The sequence below is a fragment of the Pseudorca crassidens genome, chromosome 13 (genome assembly GCF_039906515.1).
Source record: "Pseudorca crassidens isolate mPseCra1 chromosome 13, mPseCra1.hap1, whole genome shotgun sequence".
Classification (NCBI taxonomy): domain Eukaryota; kingdom Metazoa; phylum Chordata; class Mammalia; order Artiodactyla; family Delphinidae; genus Pseudorca; species Pseudorca crassidens.
Window position 1 is genome coordinate 85,029,903 of NC_090308.1, and position 19,612 is coordinate 85,049,514.

The window sequence follows — 19,612 nt, forward strand, 5'->3', positions numbered from 1 at the left end:
ATTCTAATGCCACTTATACTTGAATAAAGCTTTATAGTCTACAAATCCTTTCACTTATGATAGTGCATTATGATGCCACCAAGAGGTCTCAAAGCAGTCAGGCTATATAATTAATATTAAATGGTGCCTTACACTTATGCCAAAGGGCATTTTCAATGTTCTCGAAACTAAAATTAACAGTTTGTACCAACTAGTTTCTCTAAGCTTTTTAGAATGTTTTATGCATTTTGTATTATTAATTCTCTCAAAATATTTGGAGGTTGGAAGAAAATTCTATCATCCTTGCATATTGGAATAATAAGCTCAAAGAAGAGTTGTGACTAATGGGTTGGTGGGTTGATGTCATGATACTCAGAATAGGGTCCTCAGTACCTTTGCCAGAATTTAGGGGCTGTAGTTGGTGCCAGGAAAAGATGGAACCCATAGAGGGAAAAACAAAATGAGAATAAGTCCTCTAAAGTGAATGCATGGCATCAGTGGGTCAGGTAAGTGCTGAGTGAGCACTCATTGTTACAGGAGAGAATGATAGTAGCTTGTAGGAATCTTAGATAATCTATTCAGAAAAAACGTTGAAAATTATGAAATGAATTTAAATATTCAATGCAGATTTTGGTTTTAGCAGTTAAAAATGTTCATTTTGCAAAGAATAGAACAAGTTTGTTTTTTCTTCCAAATATATTTGCTACAGATAAAAGTACATTTATCAACTAATTGCAGGATATCTATCTATCTACCTACCTACGTGACTACTTACCTATCCTCTATTAATCTCTATCACCTGATGAAAAGAAACAATGGAATAGTTTTCCCTTATTATCCCAAATAGATAAGAAGGCAAGCAAGCAGGCAAAGAACAAACAAAAGAACATTCTGTCATTTTTAAATATGAATCACTCAATCCACACTTTACAATCTCCCACCAAAGCAGCCAGAAGCTTTTCTAAGGAGAGAAAGGAAACATCTACTCAATAGCATTCTAACTTGAAAAGCATGCCACACATGTGGCAGGTATTCAGTGACATTACACATCTGAGAAGTCCCTCACTTAATATTGCATTTATATTTTTGAGCCTGAATTATAGAAGTTTTAACTAGAAGATATGTGAAAGCACTTATTCCAAATTATATGTTCTTTTTCAAAAATGAGATATTAAGTACATCCTGTCAAGTATTGTTAAATATTCGCTCTTATTTTTTAAAGGAAAGGTATTTAAATTAAAATGTTCTTTCGAAAATGCCATTACTGCAGAATTTTGTCCCTCTTATATTAACCTTTTCAAAATAAGTCTAAGATTTAGCTCCATACAGAGTTGACTTCTCTTTGATTTAATGAAGGGAATGATAGATATTTAAATGTAAAATCGGGTAGCAGTGCTTGTGAATTAACAGCTTTTTGTGACAATTGTAGCAATGAACACAGTAAATCCTCTAGAGCTGTCATGCTTCACTAGGTAAATAATCTGTTTTTGATGCCTCCCCAAATAAATGTTTACATGAATGATTGCAATGGCTATGAAGAGGCAATTATATCAAGGAAGTCAATAATATACTTTTGTAAGAGTCTTAATCTGTTAGAATGTATTATGTCAGTTTCCAAATGACAACTTTCAATGATACTTCAAATAGAAAATTTTCTAAATTTGAAAAGATAAACCGTAGAGACCATTAGTTGTTTAGTTATGTCAGATGTATTAATAACAATTCATTATCTAGGACAAAAAAAAAACTGTTTGTTGTTTTATTAATGCCCCATAGTTTAGATTATCACACCTGTTATCTATTTTACTTTGCCTTTGTAATTTATAGTTTAAGTAATATTTTGACTAATAAAGGTGAGGGAATATAAAAATAATGTTAAATCAATTCATATCTTAAAGCCACGAAAAGAGCTCCAGAATTAATATATCAACTGGATGAATGAGTGGATGAATGGATTTATAGACCTATAATTGGAAATGTGTATGTTTTGAGTATGCTTTTAGACTTCTTAAAAATAACACCCTGGGACCCAGCCTGCTTCTATATATTTCAGGAAGCACATGATAAATATGGGCCCTGTGTTTGGAAGGAAAATAAGGCAGACTGCACTGCGCTTAGCTTTGCCTGTTATGAACATATTTGCACATATATATTTGGCAACTGAAGCTAAACCTCAGACTTCTTATCTCCATATCTATTACAGATTCTGAAACACTTGTATTATGTTAGCCAACAGTATACTAAAACAAAACATGCGGAACACTAAAAATATATCTTCAAAGTGAAAATATTAACCTTTACTACTGTTACTAATAATGAAAACTAAAAGCAATCCATATCATATAATCCCAATAAACTTGTGACATGACTTCATTATCTCCATTTCATACATGAAGAAGTGAGAGCTCAGGGGCTGAGGTAAATGATGTACATCAAGTAGCCAGGAAGGAAGTTGTAATTTCAACTGAGGCCTTTTGACTTCCAAATGCTTCTTCTTCCAAGCTTGTCCAATCTGACAAACAACCAAGAACGTTTTCAATTTAATAATTTATGCTAATATCTAAATTAAATTATCTCACCCAAGTAAAGTGATGAGTTTTATCCCTGACAAAGTCATATGGTCACAATCTGATCAGCTGATTTTTTTTCTTTCTCATCTTTCCCAGATCAACTTTGTAAAATGCCAATTGACAGAATAAATACTGACTGCCGAGATTTTTTCAGAGCATAATGTTCGTATTTAGGGAATATATCTATTTTTTCTATACTGTATAGTCATAGGTCCTTTCCTAAATGACTTTTACTACTCATAAATTATTAAGATTAAACAATTTTGTCTTAATTCATCACCATTTTCACTTGATAGTTGGCCTGAATCAACAAGTTTAAAAGAAGAAAAGTAATAACAATTTCAAGGTAGTTGAGCCCATTATAAAGCTGTCCTGCAAAACAGCTGAGAACATTTGTAAAACTTGAATAGTTTTAATCCTTTAGAGATGAACAAACCACAAAATAGTTCTCAAAGCTCAGTAAAAAAATAATTATACTTACCTAAATATAATTATTCCCCAAATAGCTATTTGTCATCTTATAGTGGCCTGCCATATACCATATATACAGTTTATGTTAAAGTAATATTTTTCAGTGAACTCTTGAAAGCAACTATTTGTGCCAGGAATATTCCTTTTGAATGTCTTTTTGTCATTCACAAATAAATATTGAAGCAATCATCATCCTTTGGTTTGGAATTCTACTTGATTTGGGTGGAGTCATGTTATCGTACAACATAGTTCTGAAACTGGAAATCCTTTCTGGTTAGTGCTTTGCCAAATAAGCTGTCATTTGTAATCATTTTCACACTTGGCAGTTTTGCATACTGCCTTGCTGAAAGTCTTCATTCAGAATTTTCCTGGCTTTATCAAGGGAGGAAAAAAAAATCTAATTCTTGTTCTAATTCCAATGCTTCCCCTCATATACATGCGTGTCTGTAATAGTCAATAGGTCTGAATTCCACTTCTTAGGCCAATGAGCTGAGCCTCTGTGCATTGGATCCATTAGAATTTGGGAAATGCGGATCAACACAGTGGACGCACCCATGTGATGTTTTTCCATGCCATTAATACTCAGCTTTTAACTGACATCAGCATCATGTGGCAAAATTGCTTCCAATCTCATTTAAGCAGCTGCACATTGTAATAGGGCTAAATGATGGGCTTTAGTAAGTTGGTGAAGCTTAAGTTTTGGAGTTGTATAAATTAACCTGGACACAAGCCATCTTTCAGAAGCTTGATTCCTGTTTGTCCTCCTAAACATATATATTGTTTCTCAGGATGAAGACAATGGGTTAAAAATGGGGACTAATGAATGGTACACAGTATGCTTTTGTTCGACCCTGTGGCTTGGACCTATATGGGCTCTCAGCCATTGTGCTAACCTCTGCAGGGCCAGGCACTTGAAAGAACTCTGTGCAACACTATTCTTATTTCTAGAGCTATGCAGGGACAGGGAATATCCACTGCTGCTTCCTTTCCATTAAGGTACAACTGTCCCTCTTTTTCACCTTTCTTTTATCCTTTTCATGAGTGCCAACTCATAGAGACTCTATTATCATTGTTAAAAATTGTCATTTTCTAATGTTAATGGTAGCAGTATTTCTTCATCCTCAAAACCTCACAAACACACTTTGATGTTGGCACATGTATCAGATCAGAGGAAATGAAGAATGTCACTGAAAAGTCAATTTACAACATCATTGCCATTCTTCTTTTGATAAAGTCTAATCTTTCACCTTGCATATCAATTTGGGTAGCCTAAAAATAATTTTTGGCTGTAAAGTACTCAAATATTATTGAGATGACTTTGTCAATAAAAGTGTAGGGAAAATGTTATTTGTCACACTTTTTATATCTTTCCCCTTTAAAATCTATTAAAGTAAACCAAACCAAACCAAAACAAAACCCATGAATTTAATTCAAGAGCTCTCTGTAGTGCTAAATGCGCCATCTAGTGGCATAATTGAGCCCAGGGAAAATGTATTACACTTAAAATACAGTGTTTGTTTACTTCTCAGTGAGGCTTGTTGATGAGACAAAAGTGATCAGAAACAGAGGAAAGCTTCAAAATATATGAAATGTATCTATCTTCACTTATCAATATTTTGCTTGAAATATTCTAACATTTACATTTAAAAAATTAAACTATATATGTATTTAATATTTTTAAGGAGAGTCATATATTTCTACTGGCAATTTAAATAACTACTATAATCAAGGTAGTGGGTAATGTATAACATTTATGTAGAATTAAAATCTAAGAATGGGGCTTCCCTGGTGGCACAGTGGTTGAGAGTCCGCCTGCTGATGCAGGGGACACGGGTTCGTGCCCTGGTCCGGGAGGATCCCACATGTCGCGGAGCGGCTGTGCCCGTGAGCCATGGCCTCTGAGTCTGAGCATCTGGAGCCTGTTGCTCCGCAACGGGAGAGGTCACAACGGTGAGAGGTCCGTGTACCGCAGAAAAAAAAAAAAAAAAAAATCTAAGAATGAATTAATCCAAACATTTTAAGAATGACAGGTAACTTATATTTGCCATCTATCTTTATCTTTCAATAAACTATATTTTTCATAAAATATAAAAATAAATCTAAATTAATTACTATCAATCTTGTTCATGACTCAGATATATAATTATCTAAATTGGGGGTCAGCAAAACTATTTTACAAACAGTAAAATTTTTTGACTTGTGTGTTACATACAGTTTAGTCCTTATTTTTTTCCTTTGGTTTTTGTCTTACAACACTTTAAAATATATACAGATATTTTTTTAAAAAGCAGTTTTAACTTTAGATTATAAAAAACAGACAGTGGACTCAGTTTGGTCCCCAGGCTGTAGTTTGCTAACTCCTAATCTAAATTATTACATTTAGAATATAAGCACTTTTGTGATTCTTAAAACAAATAATGATAAAGTGACATAATCTTAGTCTTTCATTTAGTTACTATCTGGAAAATCATTGTTTGGATGAATAGTAGTCAGTGACCTTATGAAAGAAAATTATTAAATTACATTCAACAGGACCTCTAAATTTTTAAATTTAGAGTACCATGGTATTATGTTGAGTAGCATGACAGAAAACTGCCAAACTTGAGAGAAAACTGAAGTAGCTCTAAATAAAGCTTAAAATAATATCATGATATTAGAACAGAAGTCTTGTGACCAAAAACCAACGTTAAGTTTTTGTTTCAGAAATGGTTACAGTTTTGTGAGAGTCACAATGAGAGGGTATTTCATCTCTTCTTAAATACAGATATTTTTCACACATTTTGTTGTGAATGCCATAAAGGAAGTAAAAATTGGACCACTGGAGATGGCATTTTCCTGACCTTGAGGTCAAGCATGGCCATGCAAATTGCTTTGTCCAATGGAACATGATCAGAGTTGAAATATGCAAGTTCTTAATAGAAGCTGTCAAATAAAAAAGCAAGCCCAGATTCAGTAAGGAGAGACTTAATAAGAAAGGCTTATGCAAGCGGGTAGAAGGACCATGACAATAGGGGAAGGGGAATTATTACAATAGGGAAGACATTCAGACCCTAAGAGACGCCAGTATCTCAAGGGTTAGGCAAAAGGATTAAGTTTGTTTTATAGGGAAGAGTAAACAGAAAGGGAATGTGGGGAGGTGGGATGAATGACAGGGACAAGGTAAGATAGCAGCCCAGAGAATGCTTTACCCTGAGGCTAGCTTCCTCTCCCTGTGTATTTAAGGAGGTGCTGAATCTTGGCTGAGGCTGAGGATGGTCAAGTTCAGGAGCCCGGAGGGAGGACAGAATTCTAACTAAAGTTTGATTAACAAGCATTTTGTTCCAGTTGATCAGTGGGACAAACAGTTCAGCTATTCATTTATGAGGTGAAGAATGGGGATTTGGAGAGTTCATGTTATAAACAAGGGGGTATCCATGAATCTTATCTAAATCATTCGGAAAGGGTATTCCTTTGCAGTAAGCTGTTTTCGGGAACACAAGGTATAGGGGCTTTCTTCAATTGTACATATTTTCTAGGATCCCAAGGCTTGGATGAAATTCAGCATCGTTCAAGAGTCTAATTGCTGGTGCCATAATTATCATTAAAGGAAAAATTTCCACAATTTACTGACCTAGTAGGCTTTTATTCAAGGATTCATGAATTGGGTGGCATCCAATCTAGCAGATAGAAAAGAGCTCCAAAGACTTGTACAAGGTGAGAGATTTTTACAGACCAAAGTAAGCAGGATCAAGGAATTTGTACTAGGTACTTTCTGTTGGTTAAGGCAGCATTACTTTTCTTACACTGGAGCAAAGGGAAGTCTTAGAACCTGGTTAGGTAACTTGTACAGAGCAGGACCTAAGCCTTCCTTTTCAGGAAGAGCAGAGTGTAAAAACTTAGTTAAGTCTTGGTTTGCTGAACAAGAGCCTTAGCATGAGGGACTCCATCTGGGGGGTAGTCTGGTTACTTTAACATAATCATGGAAGCCCCTTTGTTAAAGTGGCTCTTGAAGATTGTAGAGTCTTATATGCTGAGGCCACAGCTGAAGGAGTATGTCTGGGTTAGTTCTCCAGGCTAGAAATAGGTTCTAAGTGAGTGCAGTATACTCTTACTGTCCCAAGCTGCTGAAATTTGGGGTCTTTCTCCTAATCCTTAGATTTATGTATGCCAGGTTTATGTAATTTAATAAAATCTAACTGATACACTCTGTTCCAGTTTTTAACAGTCAATTAGGAAACCATCAGGGGCTATTTGGTATTATTGCCATTATGATTATGATCATTATTTGATGTTTAACTAGTTGACTGGCCATTCTACCCAGCCTTCTTATTCTTGGATCAGAGAGAATTTGCTTATAAATCAAGAAAAGGAAGCACTTAGATCCCAAAATACATTAGGTAGGCTGGAGAATAAAATCTGAAAATAAATAGAAGGTGCTCAACTATTTCTTTTTTCTTTCTTTCTTTCTTTCTTTCTTTCTTTCTTTCTTTCTTTCTTTCTTTCTTTCTTTCTTCTTTCCTTTGGAGGTGAGGGGGTAGAACACCTTCCTTATTAAAAAGGCAAATATAATGCTTTTGACAGAAGTTGTGATTATCAGAGAAAACATAGCAAAAAATTTAACAATTGTTCACTTGTGATAGCATGTGGGCATTATAACTTATATAAAATTTGAAAAACAAAAGAGAGTTGAAGTCTCCATTCTGTTTACTTTTCCTTGGTAGGCATACTCTAATAATCTTTTTTTTAATGCAACATTTACAAATAAGGTTATGTATAATACTAATGAGGAACGCATAATAATTTTAAGAGTAAGAAATGTAAGCACTCTAACCTTCTGAAAAGGAAGGATTTGGTGGCCAAAACACAATTCTACAATATCTTTCTTTTTATTGGAGAACATAAGTATAAAACTCTACGCTTATTGTTCATGAAATAGGAGGATTTTTAGAATGTATATTTTATATGAGAAAGATGGATACCAGTTAGGCATAATTTAATATTTAGTTTCTTTGGATGATACTTCTTGAGTCAAAAGATATAAACCTAGAGTCTGTCATAGAGAGTGAAATAAGTCAGAGAAAAACAAATAATCGTATGCCAGCACATATATACAGAATCTTAAAAACAAACAAACAAACAAACAAACAAAAGACCATCATCAAAAAGTCTAGAATCAATAAATGCTGGAGAGGGTGTGGAGAAAAGGGAAGACTCTAGCACTGCTGGTGGAAATGTGAATTGGTACAGCCACTATGGAGAACAGTATGGAGGTCCCTTAAAAAATTACAAATAGAACTACCATATGATCCAGCAATCCCACTACCGGGCATATACCCTGAGAAAACCATAATTCAAAACGAGTCATGTACCAAAATGTTCATTGCAGCTCTATTTACTATATCCTGGAGATGGAAACAACCTAAGTGTCCATCATTGGATGAATGGATAAAGAAGGTGTGGCACATATATACAATGGAATATTACTCAGCCATAAAAAGAAACAAAATTGAGCTATTTGTAATGAGGTGAATGGACCTAGAGTCTGTCTTACAGAGTGAAGTAAGTCAGAAAGAGAAAGACAAATACCGTATGCTAACACTTATATATGGAATTTTAGAAAAAAAAAATTCATGAAGAACCTAGGGGTAAGACAGGAATAAAGACACAGACCTACTAGAGAATGGACTTGAGGAAATGGGGAGGGGGAAGGGTAAGCTGTGACAAAGCGAGAGAGTGGCATGGACATATATACACTACCAAACGTAAGGTAGATAGCTAGTGGGAGGCAGCTGCATAGCACAGGGAGATCAGCTTGGTGCTTTGTGACCACCTAGAGGGGTGGGATAGGGAGGGTGGGAGGGAGGGAAACAGAAGAGGGAAGAAATATGGGAACATATGTATATGTATAACTGATTCACTTTGTTATAAAGCAGAAACTGGCACAGCATTGTAAAGCAATTATACTCCAATAAAGATGTAAAGAAAAAAAAAAGAAAGAAAAAAGTGGTTCTGAGGAACCTAGGGGCAGGACAGGAATAAAGACACAGATGTAGAGAATGGACTCGAGGACACGGGGAGGGGAAAGGGTAAGCTGGGACGAAGTGAGAGAGTGACATGGACATATATACACTATCAAAGGTAAAATAGATAGCTAGTGGGAAGTAGCCACATAGCACAGGGAGATCAACTCGGTGCTTTGTGACCACATAGAGGGGTGGGATAGGGAGGGTGGGAGGGAGACGCAAGAGGGAGGAGATATGGGGATATATGTATAGTAGAGCTGATTCACTTTGTTATAAAGCAGAAACTAACACACCATTGTAAAGCAATTATACTCCAATAAAGATGCTTAAAGAAAAAAAAGATATACACAATGGCTCTACTTTTTGAAGATGAAGCAATTGATTATGTGTGAGAGTAAAGATGCCTGAACACGTTACAAATCATTTATTGTGTCTATATAGGTTATGTAATCCAAGAACCCTCACATGTATTTACCTAAGAAGTTAATAAAATGTTAATGTTTTAAATTAGGAAATATATTTTAAATATCAAGTAAATTAAAAATAATGCACTAAGATGTTATAATAAATGTGTGAAGTAAGCATGCATTTTTATTCTTTTTGTTTTTCTTTTTCTTTTTTTTGTTTTTTTTTTTTTGTTTTTTTGCCGTACGCGGGCCTCTCACTGCTGTGGCCTCTCCCGTTGTGGAGCACAGGCTCCGGTCGCGCAGGCTCAGTGGCCGTGGCTCACGGGCCCAGCCGCTCCACGGCATGTGGGATCTTCCTGGACCGGGGCACGAATCCGTGTCCCCTGCATCGGCAGGCGGACTCTCAACCACTGCACCACCAGGGAAGCCCGCATTTTTATTCTTTAATAAGATAAACTGGAAAATAATACAGTGAAATAAAAAATACTAAAATACTTCTTTTAGAAAATACTTGATAAATGCACTTTCAAAATTATATGGAGAGCCTGGCCTAGATAGGAGACTGTACATTTTTTTTTCCATAAGCAGAGATAGTTTGAACCTTATGTAGTTTCCATTATGATCCAGAGCAGATATTTGAGCTATAGCTGCTCAGGATTATGGCCAAGTTCAATTTATGGCACTAGGACACTGTGTGAAGCTAACTGCTCTCCTGTGGAGATTTAAATCAGAACTTTGACCTCATTAACTCTGCATACAAATCAACAAAATTAACTGGTTCAGATATGCCAAATAAGATTAACTCTCACATTACTTATTAAAAATGTAGAAATCTACACATAGCACAGTTAATATTTTCACTTATTTTGATGTACCTCCTACAACATTTGACAAACATGGAAACACAGTTCATGAAAAACAAAGTAGTAGGTAGTTTCCCCTGTGTCACCTGCTTGAAACAGAGTAAGGACAGAGTCTTGGTCTTGGTAGTGTTCCCATGATTGCTTACATATTCTGGCAATGAATTTGACAATAAATTACTGTATTGAATTCATTCCTATCTTCTGTGTGTCTAACAGAGCTATTTATTAAAGGGCACCATAAAAGACTTTCTTTCAGGATTTAGTAGCAAGTATGTGCTGTGATTTATTGTTCATGAGTGAGGTCTGTTTTCTGCCATGTACTCTGGCTTGTTTTGTGTAGGCAGAAATTTCATACACCTTGTGCCAGGACGTAGCTTTGTCTTCTGGAGTGTGAATTGTCACAATAGAATAATGATTCTGTAACTCCATGTAGATATGAATTACTTCCCAGACACATAAAATGAGTCGACACATTGAACTTACCAGAGTCTGTATGCTCAGAGGCTGAAGTTTTGCAAATGGTTGCTCAGAGAGAAGTATGATTTTAAAAGATTTTATCTTTAATTGGTCTTCTCAACAATTTACATATTCTAAGGCAGAGGTCAAGCTGTCTTACAGATGTACTGAAGAGTCCAAAACTTTCCCAGGTGTAGAATCTAAAACTTTTTGCACATAAAAGATTTTAAAGTGGTTGATGTTTTATATTGGAAACTACAGGCATGTCTTTCGGATTTACCTAACATAAAATGCATAGAATCTGATAACAAAAGAGCTGACTGATTAAAATCTTTGAAAGATACATCAGATGAACTTTTACAGCAAAATATTTAATCATATAAAGTCAGGTCAATATTTTACTTTATTTTTTTAATAAAATGTCTTCTGAACCATACTAGAGATTATACTAACATGTTAGAAGTAAGGCTTCACCTTCAAGTATTGTTTCCAGCTAATTAAGGAAACAATACAGATTCCCACCAAAAGACAATATAGATCACCATCACCAATGTGCTTAAAACTCATCAATGGATTACTATGCCAGATAAATCTAAATTTTGAAACAAGTCATTTGAGGTTCAAAAGAAAGAAAAATAAGTGAAAGATAAAGGGAGATGACTTTAGGAGAGTGTTCTAATTTTCAGTGTATTTACACTGAGAAAGTGGTGAATTCAGTCACTGCAGATATTCAGCATTAGCTGGACAACAGCAGTCGCAGAGTCCATAGACAGGACTCGAGCATCTGCTGATGTTTGAAGTAACTGACATTAAAGAATATATTATTGAACCCTGATATTACTGGCTGTTTTTCATGCTTTTCTCACCTATTTTGTTATCCAAAGGAATAGCATAAGGATAACAGGTTGTTTGTTGGAGCATAGTAATCCTGTGGTCCCCTCAAAGATTTTTAATGGAAGATGTCTCCCAGAATGTTAGTACCTTTTTGTGAAGTGCATCTTGTTCATCACTCAATAGTCTACACGTTATGGAAAATATGAGGGTTGTCATGACAACTGGATGGGAAATTTAGTCAATATAATTCATTTCACATAATGCAGTATTCTCTTCCTTCTTATTTGTTAAAAAATATAATTCCATGCCAAATCCATATTCTGCACTGAAATAGCCTGAAATATGTCTGATGATATACATTGCAGATACTTATATAAATGAGAATTTATAGAAAGTATATTTTGTCCTGTCAGATTCTGCCATTTCTGTCTTGATCCCACCTTTTCCTCCACCAGTCAAGTCAGTGTCTGGACATTGAATGGACAGCACTCAGGCTTAAATTGAGCTCAGGAAAAATTCTCTCTTGACTTACAGTTTGGTGAGCATTAAAAATAGGTTAATCCTAAAGAAAAGGTTCAGAAGCAAATTTGATATATCAAAGTGAAGCATGTAATTCAATTTTCAATGCACACACAGAGCAGACTGAGGCACCAGGCAATGGAATGAAACCTTGGAGTGTGAGACCACAGCGAGAAGAATCACAGAGAGTGTCTGCTTTTGAAAGTATTTAATGAAATAAATAATCTACCAGATATCATCCCTATCATATCACCTTCCATAAATATAAACGACTATATTATTGGAGTCACCATTATTTTGTAAATTTTTCAGGCACTATTAAATTTTCAATAATGGAAATGTGCAGAAACCTAGGTAATGACCATATATAATTTCTACTGTACAGGCAATCATTTTACATCTTCCTCCAGTGAGTGAAATATAAAACTTCATTAAACCAGGAATGTACATGTGCTGACATATATCTCAGTATTTCCTTAGAAGATGTCAAATTTAATAAACAGAAACCTCAATTAAAATAATATCAGGAGGGTGTGGCTGAGATGGACCACATCTTCCCAGAGGCACACCAAACTTACAACTATTTACAAAGCAACTATTGAGAAATATTGGAAGACTAGAAGAAAATATTTTGTACAACTAAAGACATAAAGAAGGAACCACAAGGAGACAGGCAGGGGGGCAAAGATGCAGTATAGTCAACTCCCACACCTCTGGATATGTGTTCCACAAACAGGAGGGTAAATACAATTGAGGAGAAACTCCCCAAGGAGTGAGAGGTCTGAGCCCCACATCAGGCTCCATAGTCCAGGGGTCCTACACTGGGAAGATGAGCCCTCAGAACATTTTGCTTTGATGGCCAGTGGGGCTTACTTTTGGGAGAGCCAGGAGGCTGTGGGAAATAGAGACTCCACTCTTCAGGAGTGCATACAAATATCTCACATGCTCCAGGATATAGGGCAGAAGCAGTAATTTGAAAAGAGCCTATGTCAGACCTACCTGCTGATCTTGGAGAGCCTCCTGGCACGACAGAAGGAGATTGCTGCTCACCTGGGGACAGGACCGGTAGCACTCATGTTTGGGAGCTTGATATACCATGTGGACACTGATGCCTGCAAGGACAATTTTGGAATCCTCTCTCTAGCTTATTAGCACAGGGCTCCAGCCCTGCCCCTACTCACCAGCCTATAGGCTGAGATGCCACAGGTCAAACAACTAGTAGTCTAGGTGGAGACACAACCCTTCCCACCAGCAAGCCTGCTGCTTGAAGACCTCCTGAGACCACAGCTGCCTGGTGCATAGCCCTGTCCAACAGAAGGTCCAGGACCTGGCCTTGTACACCAGTGATGGGACTAGCCCCAGGAACCCCAAGTCCCTGCAGCCAGAGACCCTGAGAACCAGCCTCACTACCAGTGGGCCAGCACTAGTCCTAGGACCAGTCTCATCCACCAGTTCATAGACACCAGCTGAAGGACATCCTAACCCCCAGCCCAACCCACCAGTAGGCCAAAACATCAACTCTGGGAGCCCAGGGCTCTGCAGCCAGAGATCCATGGACCCAGCTCTGCACAACCTTAGGACGACACCAGACCCAAGAGCAACCTGGGACACAGTCTCACCCACTAGGAGGCCAATACCAGCTTTGGGATACGTTAGACCCAGAAGTGAGTCTTGTCAAAACAGGATCTGCCCACCAGCAGGGCAACAACAGCTCCAGGGCCCCCAGGGCCCTGGAAACAGCCCCAGGAACCTGGCTCTGCCCACTATTGAACCAACACTATCTCTGGGACACTGAGGTCCAGGTCCCATACACCAGCAGGCTGAAACCAGCTCCAGGACACCTTGGAACCCTCTGCAAGTCACCACTGGATCCAGCCCCACTCACCAGTGGGCCAACACAAGCTTTGGAAGACCCCAGACTCTGCAACCATCCATGCCAAGAATAAGCCCTGCCCACCAGCAGGCAGAAACTAGATCTGGGACCCCAGCCCCACAATCACCCACCTCAGAACTAGGCTCCATCCCAATCACAATTACATGAAAATGAATAAAATATCTAGGAATAAATCTAAGAAGGTAAAAGAACTGTACTTGGAAAACTATAAAACACTAATAAAAGAAATTGAAGGCCACACAAACAGACAGAAAGATACACAATGTTCATGGATTGGAAGAATTAGTATTGTTAAAATGACCACACTACCCAAAACAATTTACAGATTCACTGAAAACCCTATCAAGATACCAATGGCATTTTTCACTGAACTGGAAAAAAGTAATTCTAAATTGTGTATGGTAACACAAAAGACCAAAAAAATCTTAAGAAAGAGCAAAGCTAGAGAAATCATGCTCTCTGATTTCAAACTATACTATAAAGCTACAGTAATCAAAACATTATGATTTTGGCACACAATCAGACACATAGATCAAAGAAACAGAATAGAGAGGCCAGAAATAAACTTACATTTATAAGGGCAGTTAATCTACAACAAAGGAGGCAAGAATATACAATGAAGAAAAGACAGCCTCTTCAATAAAAGATGTTGGAAAAATTGGACAGCTGCATGCAAAAGAATCAAACTGGACTACTTACTCACACCATGCACAAAAATAAATTCTAAATGGATTAAAGACCTAAATGTAAGATGTGATATCACAAAGTTTCTAGAAGAAAACATAGGCAGTATGCTGTTTGCTATTGGTCTTAGTAATATTTGTTTTTGTGTATGTCTCATCAGGCAAGAGAAACAAGAGCAAAAATAAACAAATGAGACCTAATCAAACCTAAAAGCTTTTGCACAATGAAGGAAACTATCAACAAAACAAAAATTCTGCCTATTGAATAGGAAAAGATATTTGCAAACAATATATCTGATAAGGAGTTAATATCCAAAATATAAAAATAACTCATACAACTCAAAATCAAGAAACAATTAATCCAATTAAAAATGGGCAGAGGATCTAAACGAACAATTTTTTCAAAGAAGACACACAGATGACCAATGGGCACATGAAAAGATGCTCATCACACAAATCACCAGAGAAAGGCAAATCAAAACCTCAATGAGATATCACTTCACAGCTCTCAGAATGTCTGTCATCAAAAAGACAACAAATAGGGCTTCCCTGGTGACGCAGTGGTTGAGAGTCTGCCTGCCGATGCAGGGGACACGTGTTCATGCCCTGGTCCGGGAAGATCCCACGTGCCATGGAGCAGCAGGATGCGTAAGCCCTGGCCACTGAGCCTGCGAGTCTGGAGCCTGTGCTCCGCAACGGGAGAGGCCACAACAGTGAGAGGCCTGCGTACTGAAAACAAACAAACAAAAAAAGACAACAAATAACAAGTGTTGGTGAGGATGTGGAGAGAAGAGATAAATTTTGCACTGTTGGTGGGAATGTGACTTGGTGCAGCCTCTATGAAAAACTGTATGGGGGTTCCTCAAAAAATTAAAAATTGAACTACCATATGAAGCAGCAATTCCACTCTTGGGTATATAACTGAAGAAAACAAAACCACTAATTCCACAAAAAAAAATGTGTACCCTGAAACCAAGCAGGACCTGTAGGGCTCCTGGGCATGGAAGAATTTCTGTTCCCCATTTCTTGTTTGTAAGGAATAGACCCCAGCCTCCATGACCTTCCCTGAGTTCCAAAGGGCAGATTTGAACAGTTGCTAATCAGGAAAAGGAGGGCATGCAGAAACAAGGGAGGAGTAGCCAAGAAACAATAGTTCCGCCTTGGTGCAGGGTCCTGGTTCTGCCTTAAAGATTACACATAACAATATCTTTAAGCTTTTTATAGAAATACAATCTCCAACAAAGGGAAGATGTCAGCATTCTTCATTCCAGATTAAAGGAACCAGAGGAGCTCTTCAAGAAGATCACCCAGGGCCAGATTAAAGGAACCACAGAAACTCATCAGATTGCCTGAGACCAGATTAAAGGAGTGCAGGCCCTGCACACACCCTAATCTTGTCAGCAACCCCACCCTTGAACTATTGCTATAAAACCCCTCACCAAATCCCCCTGGGTTCAGAAAGAGTTTTGAGAGGTAGGAGCCTGTGTGTCCCCCTTTGCCTGGGAAAGCAATAAAGCTATTCTTTTCTACTTCAGCTAAATCTCAGTCTCCAAGATTCGATTTGGCACTGAAAACTCAAGAGTTTTTGACATCAACCCGAGTGTTCATTGTGGCATTATTTACAATAGCCAAGATATGGAAGCAACCTAAGTGTCCATAAACTGATGAGTGGATAAAGAGGATGTGGTATATATTCATAACAGAATATTACTCAGCCATTAAAAAATATGAAATTCTGCCATTTGCAACATTGTGGTTGGATGAAGAGCATATTATGCTGAGTGAAATAAGTCAGAGAAAGCAAATACTGTGTGATTTCTCATATGTATGGAATCTAATAAAACAAAACAAACAAACACACAAAAAATAAATGCAGTCACAGATACAGAGAAGAAACAGGTTGTTGGCAGCCAGGAAGGTGGTGGGCAGATGAAAGAATTTAGTGAGGGACATTAAGAGCTACAAATTTTCAGTTACAGGGCTTCCCTTGTGGCTCAGTGGTTGAGAGTCCGCCTGCTGATGCAGGGGACACGGGTTCGTGCCCCAATCTGGGAAGATCCCACATGCCGTGGAATGGCTGGGCCCATGAGCCATGGCCGCTGAGCCTGTGCGTCTGGAGCCTGTGCTCTGCAACAGGAGAGGCCACAAAAGTGAGAGGCCAGCGTACAGCAAAAAAAATAAAATTTTCAGTTACAAAATAAATGAATCACAGGTATGAAATGTACAGTATGGAGAATATAGTTAATAACTATGTAATGTCTTTGTATTATGACATATCATATCTAGAATTATTGTGGTTATTATTTTGAACTGTATAGAAATACCAAATCACCATGTTATGTAAGAAGAACTAACATAGTATTGTAGGCCAGTTATACTTCAAAAACATCAAACAAATGAACTCACAGATAAAAAGGTCAGGTGTGTGGTTATCAGTGGCAGGGGGAGGAAGGAAGAGTAATGATGAGTAAGAGTAAGATGAATGATGGTTGTCAAATGCACAAACTTCTAGTTATATGATGATAAGAACTAGGGATGTATTATACAACATACTAGTTATAATACCACTTTATATTATACATGCAATTTGTTGACAGTTATCCTGAGTTCTGATCACAAGAAAAAATTTCTTTTTCTATTTCTTTAACTTTGTTAAAATTTTTACGTGAAATGATGGCTGTTTAAGAAACTTTCTGTGATAATCATAAGTCAAGCTATTGTGCTGTACACCTTAAACATACACAGTGCTATATGTCAATTAAATATGTAACCAGGAAACCAGAAAGGGGAGTATGTTCTACAATGATAGTAGAGCCCAAAAGGAAGAAGAAAGACTCCCTCTTCTTTCCTGGCAAAAGCTCATCCAATGAGATAGTTACAACTCAGCCAATGAAAAGCCATAGACTCTTTGTTTACTTTAGCCCTCCCACTTCCTTTCTGTAAAAGTGTTCTCCTCTATATTTTTGCAGGGGATTTTCACATGGCTCACCATGGTTGCAGACCTTGAATTGCAATTCTTTGCTGATACAGAATAAACCCATTTTTGCTGGAGAAATAACTGTCAGGCTATTTGATTTAGATCAACTTTATGGTGGCCTGTATGGGGACCAGAGAGGACCCCCAAGGAATCTGAGGCTGGTAAGCAAATAGGTACAGTACCTACACTGAGCCCACTGTGCTCACTGCTTTTCTCACTGACCTTGGGACTTGTAGGTAAGTTTTCCTCCTGAATCTGACCTTCTGCCATTTTTACAGTTTGAAGTTCTCCAAGGTTTTATTTGGGATCTTTTTAAGGTTTTATTCTTTCTGGCTAAGACCTTGTTCCACATGTGAGTATTTGTTTGGCGCTTTGGCATGAATTTTGAAATAAGGCTGTTCATCTGAATCTGGCTTTCCTTCCACCCATTCTTTTTGAAATAGGGGTTGTTTAATTGGCACTGTGCCACTTCAACTTTCAGCCCATTCCTTTGGAATACGGGCTGTTCTATTGTAACTGTGATGAGCAGCCTTTGGCCTGGCTGGTCTGGGACCAGATTGTTCTCTTAGAACTGGCTGGTATTAGGGCTGCAGGATATTTGAGCTGTTTCAGCTGTTTGAAAATTATTCTTTTATGCTAGAGAAAAACCTGAGGAGAAAGATCCCAGTTATATAAATATTTTGAGGGCATGTCTGCTACAGAGACCCCAACCCATTTTATGTTTGAAAATCATGGTGCATTTCTAACCAAATGGACTGACCTGACCAAAGGCAATTTAGAATATCAATGGCCCTTGTGAGGAAATTTTTTTTTTTTTTTTTGTGGTACGCGGGCCTCTCATTGTTGTGGCCTCTCCCGTTGCGGAGCACAGGCTCCGGACGCACAGGCTCAGTGGCCATGGCTCACAGGCCCAGTCGCTCCATGGCATGTGGGATCTTCCCGGACCGGGGCACGAACCCGTGTCCCCTGCATCGGCAGGTGGGCTCTCAACCACTGTGACACCAGGGAAGCCCGGAACTTACTTTTATTGCAACCAAATTGGACAACCATAGCTCTAAATTTTCCAAAACTGAATGGAATGCCTGTTTCAATTGGTATTTTGAGGCTTGACATATTATCAGGAGTCTAAAATTACTGAAAAATAAGATCTTAACATTAACTGGGGAAAATAGTTAATGATAAAAGAGAGAAAAGATCTCTGAAGCCTCAGGCTCTTCCTCTCTGGTTTCTTTGTCTCAAGACCCCTCTAGCACTATCCTCCTCTCTCCCGTCTATGCTGCCTACATCTCCTCTAGACCCTCAGTTCCCACATAATAATTCTTGCACCGGACTTCACTTTTTCTCTGAAATTCTCCCCACCTCCTTTTCCTCTGAACCTATCAGAACCTGCAGATCCAAAGACTACACCCTTCATTTCTTATGTTCCCTGGACCAATGCTGAACCACGAGCTATAGTCAAAGATTTTCCCAAAGTAATTGGAGATCCTCACAGGTTTTCTGAGGAATGTAATATAGTCATTCAAACATATCAACATGGTTTCTCTGACTTATATCAGCTACTTCATATGCTTATCAGTAAAAGTCAGGCCCAGCACTGGATGAAAACTGTTAATTGGGAAAATCCTGAAAGCTCTCTAGAATGACAATTGAGAGACCATAATATAAGGACTTCATCGAGCAATTCCTAAGGCTTTGAAAAGCCTGCTGATTAGAACAAAGTTCAAGTTTGCACACAAAAATTTCATGAAACTGTCCCTTCTAATAAGATGGAATCAGAAACTATATCTACTCCAGATTTAGTTAAGCTGGCAAACCAGACTCTAGATGAGCACAATGGAAGACCGCCAAAATTCTTAATCTCCAACTCCAGCAAATTGAGGCCCCTAAGTGAAACCAAAACACTTCCATTTCTGCTATTATTGCAAAGAACCAGGACACTGGAAAAGAGATTGTTACA